Here is a 9,069-nt window from a genome sequence, read left to right on the forward strand (position 1 = left end):
TATCATTGACGTCGGTTTGCTGTAGGGTTTTGGAGCGTATACTGTATTCAAACATTATGAATCACCTCTAAAGCAACGATCTATTGATACGTAATCAGCATGGTTTCAGAAAACATCGTTCTTGTGCAACGCAGCTAGCTCTTTACTCGCATGAAGTAATGGCCGCTATCGACAGGGGATCTCAAGTTGATTCCGTATTTCTAGATTTATGGAAAGCTTTTGACACCGTTCCTCACAAGCGACTTCTAATCAAGCTGCGGGCCTATGGGGTATCGTCGCAATTGTGCGACTGGATTCGTGATTTCCTATCACGAAGGTCGCAGTTCGTGGTAATAGACGGCAAATCATCGAGTAAAACTAAAGTGATATCTGGTGTTCCCCAAGGAAGCGTCCTGGGACCTCTGCTGTTCCTGATCTATATAAATGACCTGGGTGACAATCTGAGCACTTCTCTTAGGTTATTCGCAGATGATGCTGTAATTTACCGTCTAGTAAGGTCATCCGAAGACCAGTATCAGTTGCAAAGCAATTTAGAAAAGATTGCTGTATGCTGTGGCAGGTGGCAGTTGACGCTAAATAACGAAAAGTGTGAGGTGATCCACATGAGTTCCAAAAGAAATCCTTTGGAACTCGATTACTCGATAAATAGTACAATTCTCAAGGCTGTCAATTCAACTAAGTACCTGGGTGTTAAAATTATGAACAACTTCAGTTGGAAAGACCACATAGATAATATTGTGGGGAGGGCGAGCCGAGCCAAAGGTTGCGTTTCATTGGCAGGACACTTAGAAGATGCAACAAGTCCACTAAAGAGACAGCTTACACTACACTCGTTTGTCCTCTGTTAGAATATTGCTGCGCGGTGTGGGATCCTTACCAGATGGGATTGGCGGAGGAAACCGAAAGGGTGCAAAAAGGGCAGCTCGTTTTGTATTATCACGTAGTAGGGGAGAGAGTTGGCAGATATGATACTCGAGTTGGGATGGAAGTCATTAAAGCAAAGACGTTTTTCGTCGCGGTGAGATCTATTTACGAAATTTCAATTACCAACTTTCTCTTCCGAATGCGAAAATATTTTGCTGAGCCTAAACTATATAGGTAGGAATGATCATCAAACTAAAATAAGAGAAATCAGAGCTCGGACAGAAAGATTTAGGTGTTTGTTTTTCCCGCGCCCTGTTCTGGAGTGGAATGGTAGAGTGTATGATTGTGGTTCGATGGACCCTCTGCCAAGCACTTAAATGTGAATTGCAGAGTAGTCATGTAGATGTAGATGTAGATGTAGAATGCCAAAGCCCATGGTTTATGAAGGATGGCACTTTCATAGAGGGGAATCTTTATTGCAACCAAATGGAGACTACAATATTCTATTGTGTGCTTTTCACGTGATTCTCCATGAATCCATGATGTTGTGAACTTCCAGGGAACTATGGTCTGCCGGCCAGGGTGGCCGAGCGGTTCTAGGCGCTACAGTCTGGAACCGCGCGACCGCTGCGGTCGCAGGTTCGAATCCTGCCTCGGGCATGGATGTGTGTGATGTCCTTAGGTTAGTTAGGTTTAATTAGTTGTAAGTTCTAGGCGACTGATGACCTCAGAAGTTAAGTCGCATAGTGCTCAGAGCCATTTTTTGAACTATGGTCTCTACGTGTGGAGGAAGCAAAGCTCTGAGTACAGGAGTGTGGGCCAGTGTACGCCTGAGAGCATCAGTAAGACAGTGCTGGTTGTGAATTAATTTTTTATCGGGAGTTATACAATGCAAAATAGCTTCTCCATGGTGCTCACTGGCAGCGGCAGAGTATCACATATGGCTGGGAGTTCCTGACCCGCCTTACTCAGCAGGTGTCGATGTAGGTCATGGAACGCACACTCAATGGAGGCAGCGTCATATAGGACGTCATCCCAATGGTCTGCAGTTGCTGTCCGTCGATTCGGAATGTTAACAGCTTGGTGAACCTGTCCACCGAGGCATTCTCGTAGTCATCATACGCTACTGGCCATTAAAATTGCTACACCAAGAAGAAATGCAAATGATAAATGGGTATTCATTGGACAAATATATTATACTAGAATTGACATGTGATTACATTTTCACGCAATTTGGCTGCATAGATCGTGAGAAATCAGTACCCAGAACAACAGCCTCTGTCCGTTATAACGGCCTTGATACGCCTGGGCATTGAGACAAACAGAGCTTGCATGGCCTGTACAGGTACAACAGCCCATACAGCTTCAACACGATATCAAAGTTCATAAAGAGTAGTGACTGGCGTTTTGTGACAAGCCAGTTGCTCGGCCACCATTTACCACACGTTTTCAGTTGGTGACAGATATGGAGAATATGCTGGCCATGGCAGCAGTCGAACATTTTCTGTATCCAGAAAGGCCAGTATAGGACCTGCGAACATGAGGTCGTGCATTATCGTGCTGAAATGTAGGGTTTCGCAGGGATCGAATGAAGGGTAGAGCCACTGGTAGTAACACATCTGAAATGTAACGGCCACTGTTCAAAGTGCCGTCAATGCGAACAAGAGGTGACCGAGACGTGTAACCAATGGCACCCCATACAATCGCGCCTGGTGAAACGTCAGTATTGCGATGAGGCATACACGCTTCCAATGTACGTTCACCGCGATGTCGCCAAATACGGATGCGACCATCATGATGCTGTAAACGGAACCTGGATTCATCCGAAAAAATGGCGTTTTGCCGTTCGTGCACCCAGGTTCGTCGTTGAGTACACCATCGCAGACGCTCCTGTCTGTGATGCAGCGTCAATGGTAACCGCAGCCACGGTCTCCGAGCTGATAGTCCATGCTGCTCCAAACGTCGTCGAGCTGTTGGTGCAGATGGTTGTTGTCTTGCAAACGTCCCCATCTGTTGACTCAGGGATCGAGACGTGGCTGCGCTACAGCCATGCGAATAAGATGCCTGTCATCTCGACTGCTAGTGATACAAGGCCGTTGGGATCCAGCATGGCGTTCCATATTACCCTCCTGAACCCACCAATCCCATTTTCTGGTAACAGTCATTGGATCTCGACCAACGCGAGTAGCAATGTCACGGTACGATAAACCGCAATTGCGATAAGATACAATACGACCTTTATCAAAGTCGGAAACGTGATGGTGCGCATTTCTCCTCCTCACACGAGGTGTCACAACAACGTTTCACCAGGGAACGCCGGTCAACTGCTGTTTGTGTATGAGAAATCGGTTGGAAACTTTCCTCATGTCAGCACGTTGTAGGTGTCGCCACCGGCGCCAACCTTGTGTGAATGCTCTGAAAAGCTAATCATTTGCATATCACAGCATCTTCTTCCTGTCCGTTAAATTTCGCGTCTGTAGCACGCCATCTTCGTGGTGTAGTAATTTTAATGGCCAGTAGTGTATTTCCACGGCGCATTCTCTTCACAGACGAATATCGAATATATTCTTTTCTCAATTCTCGAAACAGCCATGTCTGGACAGACCAAAACCCACATGCCACGCATGTCGAGATTTTCCATCACAGATGTGGTATCAATGTGTGGGCAGATATTCTCAATGTTCAAGTGACTGGAACGTACATATTTCCACCCAAGCTCACGGGTCCGATCTACTTGACCTTCCTACAATAGGTATTGGCCATATTGTTTGATGCTGTGCCATTGGACGCCCGTCAAGGCATGTGGTTTCAGCATGACAGCGCATCCACTCACTTTTGACGTCGTGTTCGGGAACATCTGGACGAACATTAGGACACAGTTTGATAGACCGATGTGGTCCACTCGCATGGCCTCCGCGATCACTGCATTTGACTCCTGTAGAATTTTTCTTCTGAAGAGATAGAAGGTCTGGTGGCACGAGTTGTGGTCACTGCAAGACACTTTGCAGACACACCAGATGTGGCATAGCATATGTACCATAACAGCAAAATGCCTCTGAGCACTATGGGACTTAACATCTGAGGTCATCAGTCCCCTAGAACTTAGAACTACTTAAACCTGACTAACCTAAGGACATCACACACATCCATGCCTGAGGCAGGATTCGAACCCGCGACCGTAGCGGTCGCGCGATTCCAGACTGAAGCGCCTAGAACCGCTCGGCCACATCGTCCGGCACCATAACATCGTTCACAGGTATGTAAGTGCACCGAACTTGGTGATCGCCACGTCGAACCTTACTTGTAGTGCATCAGAATGCTAACCCTCCTTTGAAAAGACAACAGTGTTAGTGAAAACTGATCGTGTTTCCTTTTTGCGGATTTTTAAAGCACGTGATGTACTGGATCACACCTAATAAACTACTTGTATGTTTTCAAATGGGTGTAGTACGGAAACGGTACGTTTCTAGACATGGGTTCCATTTCAAAATATTTTCTACTGAGTCTCTTCTACAGGTCCTAGAGTTTGTAAGGGGAATTTTAGACCACCCTGTATATTCACTTCTACTCTTCGCACGACACACAATTTGTACGTGTTTACCATTTATCGCTTCTATATAGCGAGGGAAGTTCCACTTCACTTCGAAACTTCTAGCAACATTCTTCCATTCCTCAGTATCCTTTGGAAGCTGAAACATAAAACAATATCATTACTTCCCCTATTTTTTCAGTGTGTTCCACCAACACCAAGTACATGAATAAATACAGCGAAAAGAAATGAGCAAACATAAAAAAAACAGCTGAGGAAATTGGGAAAGGAGCTTAAGCTGAAGAAACATACAAGATTTTGAGAAGTGCTAGCACCAGAGTCGAATGGGCTGTATGTGATGAATTCATTGGTAAAGAAATAGGAAATTCCCCCCGACAACGCAAACGTGCATAAAGCACATATCTGAAAATGTTCTGCTCAAAGCAGCATTGGGGGAGTGTGAAAAGCAAACTCCTGGCATCACACCATTACTGGTACTTGAATAAGAAAAGTGACGCAATAAGCTGTCCGGAAGCTATTTGCGAAACTGTGTATACTGAAAATCTCCACCAGTACTTTCAATTTATATAAAACGTGAAATATTTTGTAACAATTATTTTTAATTTAGGTTATAAGTTACGTAGATTATTAAATTAAAAAATTATCTAAACAAAGTCAATATTGAATACCGCGTACTTACCTTTATATAATTCTTCACCACTGAAAAAATAGCTTTGTACTCTTCTGGCAATATGAGGAAAACAGCAAAATATGTTACTCCCAATAAGTACATTAGTGACTTGTACGAGTCTCCCGGGGCTAGAAATGTGAATGTGATACCCTATCGAATTCTTGGTGAAACGCTGTCTTGGTAGTTGGTATCTTTCTGTAGAATCAGAGGTGTAGTTAACTGCAGTAAATAATTAAATTCTTCTTTGACATTCTTGTAAACTTATTAAATAAGGCACCATCATCTGCTGCTAAATCTCCTAGTATACTAGCCCGTGGGCCCTCGTTAAATATTCTTCTGTTCAACTGTCGTTTTCTTTTCCGTCGATTTTGGTTTTCGTTGTTAGCTGCATGCGCAATAACCAAGTAAGTCGCCACTGCTGTCGCTTGATCACCCATTCTTCTGCAAAACTGTGTGGCACAGATTATGTTGCTGTGGTATAAATTAACCTGTCGCATGCAATGTAGGCCACAAGATGTTGAAAATTTGTAACATGCTATTAGACAAAGCACGCCACTACATTGCGAGGTGTTGCCCCAGTATATTAGTGCTAAAGTTCGAAACATTTAGAGAAACAAATTGCTTTCGAGTAGAGAGAATAAACAGAAACGGGAAAATTATCCCGATATCATTTCTCCTACATGAAAGAAAGGAAAAAAAACACTTTTTCCTTAGTTCTCCTCAACTCGCTACCCCGAGCCGCTCTCCCCATCTTACGCCTCCCCCAGTCTTTATGAAGGCAATCTGGCTAATGTATTGGATAATTCGAACCACTTGCGAACAAAGTCTTTTCATTTTGACTCATTAAGGGTTGAGAATTTCGGTTATTAGAGGCCGGCGTTCTTCTTTGCTCGGGCAGTTTCGGAAGGGTGGCGGGCGTTTGGAGTAAGGGAAGAGCTGGTGAGACCGGAGAAGCGTGCTCTGAGCGGGAGCCTTGCTTCGGCCTGATTTAATAAGCGGCACACTATTACGCCAAATGAACGAACTCCATTTTTGATATCAATTACATTAAACTCCCAAAAGAGGAGAAGGAGAGGTCGTCTGCTTTTTTTTCCCCCTCTCTCCTTCGTCTTCCCCCTCTTCATTTTCAGAGTCGGCGCCGACGGCCAGGCAAGCAAAAGAATAGACGGCAGCGCCAACGTCGGCAACGGCTCCAATTACCGCTAATTCGGAAAGCTTGCTGTCAGATGGCAGCAGCAGTGGCATCGCGGCCAACTAATTCGCATAGTCGCGCCTGCTGAAAATGTATCCTACGGCTTCAACGTTGTTCCCGTACCTTAAACGTATATTTGTTTCGTGTAAAACATTTCAAAAATTAATGCTGAATGCAGATTGATTACATTTTGGAGCAATAATGAGTTACGGAACCCTTTACTTTTGCAATTGCACTGAAGCATCTTGAGTCTAAAAAATAACTATTTCACTCAGAATGATGAACACAACTTCCTTTCAATTTAGGATCTTCCTTGGAGAGAAGCCGCGTCATGTTGTAATCCAGTGACCGTTATTTTGCAACATGATGCGGCTATATAGCCAGAAAATTTGTGTGTTAACGACTGAGCACGAAAGCCTATGCACTTACGTCAAATTATTATTTTCCTTTTCTCCGATTCACTATTTCCGAATTGATGTGGCATTCAAGCTGTTGTTACCTAAGTATCGGTAGTGAGAAATTTTAGAGCAAGATAAACAGCTGTAGCATTTGCTGTTACATAGCCACAGATCTGTTTTAAAATTGACTTCTGGTGATTCAGAAACTAAATTATTTGTGTTCCTTCACATCTGAAGGGAAAAAAGGCATAAAAAATGCAGTCATTGTACCTTATATTCTGTAGTAGAACAGTGGGATATGTAGCGATGGTGGTGTAATGGTCAGCATAGTTGCCTTCCAAGCAGTTGATCCGGGTTCGATTCCCGGCCATCGCATTTATTTTATCTCTTTTATTGATCTTTACATGTTTTACATTTACACAACGAAAGCTACAGTAGTTACATACGCTTACCGAATCAATCAGTAAAACGAAAATAGCTACTTTATAATTTACATGAGACAAACTTAAGCCTTTACAAGGTTTAAAAAAACATTAATGTTTGTATTGCTATAGTGTGACTGTAACTGATACAAATATCACCTTTTTATAGCAACATTTTGTCATAACGAAAGTACATATTTTCAATATGGTACTACATTTGCATATCTTCTGTTGTTACTTAGTCGCAAAATACTGTTAAGGAGATACCAAATCTTGCTAGCGATCAGTCTGACTTTTAATTTGAATACTAACAGGAAAATATCCTCGACAACCATAACACTAGAAGTAAAGGAAACAACCCATACCTTTGTATTGTTTCATCATGTACCGCTGACGTTTTAATCCACTATTCCCTTAAACTCTCCAATTACTTAAATGATTTTTTCATTGAATATGAGTCTCGGCTCCTCATTTATGATAAGAAAACACATACTGAAAGACAGTGAAATCATGTTACAACGATATTTTGGAGTCAATGACAAAATTTTTTTGTAATATAGCCAATTTACTCAATTTTACTGTCGCTGCCTTGAACCAATAGATTTTAAAATACAAAAGCGGAAAAATTTTAATAACGTAGTTCGATTACAGGATGAATACGAAAAATAATAAAATCTCACCATATATTACTTTTATTTATTTATTCATTCTGACAAGATTATGGCCACCAAGCCCTCTTCTGCATCTGATCAGGCATTCTACACACCCGCATTTATCATTACATCCATTATGGCTCCGTGTACCAAGGAATACGTTTAATGTGGAATAGAGTGCTTAGAAATAACCTTAGTAAAAACATTAACATTTGGAATAATAAATTTGTGTTAAAAGTAGATTCGAAAACGGACTAGGCTGATAAACACACCGTACAGAGAACGAAACCTCACATCCTAAGCTTTATTCGACAGTTTTCACTTCTCGAAAAAATTACTTTGTGGAACTAAAAGATATATGTGTAGTGATTTTATTGAATCTCGACTCACAAATAAGCTCTCGGGTACAGAATATTGTAAATTTGTTAGAACATTATGATTGTGATGACTGACTTTTTCCTCTTTCTCATCTTCCTACTCGTTGTCTTCTGTCTGTAGCATTGAATTTTTTTTTGCCATATCGTTCTCCTCAATGAATCCAGACAAAAGTTGACCTTTGCGCGATGTCCATTAACGGACGGAACTTCATTAACCATGTGCAGACAATTACTAAGAGAACAACTGCCAATCGTATGATGCTGTCATCTTTTCCTTCATTCCTTTCTACAATTGGGAGCGGCGAAAGTGGTGAGCGAAATGAGAACGTTAGTGACAGGTGAAGCACGAATTTTTCTCCAAATGTATGTTGTATACGTGTTTTCGCCATTTGAGGGTGGGGCCTGGAGGGCTAGGGGGGGGGGGGGGGGGGGTTGTTAAATGCATGTTCCGAAAATGTCATCGATATTACTGCTTGAGTTTAAACATTTACAATGCCTATTGTGTTATTTTACAGGTCTCAATGCATTTATCCCAATATATTGCGTGATAGCACCTTTTAATTATGTTTTCGTTTTTTTTTACATGAATTACACCACAAGCGCAGAACATGAGCAATCATCATATACAGGGTGTTACAAAAAGGTACGGCCAAACTTTCAGGAAACATTCCTCACACACAAATAAAGAAAAGATGTTACGTGGACATGTGTTCGGAAACGCTTAATTTCCATGTTAGAGCTCGTTTTAGTTTCGTCAGTATGTACTGTACTTCCTCGATTCACCGCCAGTTGGCCCAATTGAAGGAAGGTAATGTTGACTTCGGTGCTTGTGTTGACATGCGACTCATTGCTCTACAGTACTAGCATCAAGCACATCAGTACGTAGCATCAACAGGTTAGTGTTCATCACGAACATGGTTTTGCAGTCAGTGCAATGTTTACA

At 42.2% G+C, this 9,069-nt stretch overlaps 1 non-coding gene across 1 annotated transcript; it reads left to right on the forward strand.

The window, feature by feature from the left end:
- The first annotated feature begins 6,977 nt into the window (after positions 1–6,977).
- Trnag-ucc (transfer RNA glycine (anticodon UCC)) lies at positions 6,978–7,049 on the forward strand. Its single transcript has one exon. It is a non-coding gene; the product is annotated as a tRNA-Gly (tRNA).
- Positions 7,050–9,069: the final 2,020 nt, after the last annotated feature.

Source organism: Schistocerca gregaria, chromosome 8, assembly GCF_023897955.1.
Source record: "Schistocerca gregaria isolate iqSchGreg1 chromosome 8, iqSchGreg1.2, whole genome shotgun sequence".
NCBI classification, from domain to species: domain Eukaryota; kingdom Metazoa; phylum Arthropoda; class Insecta; order Orthoptera; family Acrididae; genus Schistocerca; species Schistocerca gregaria.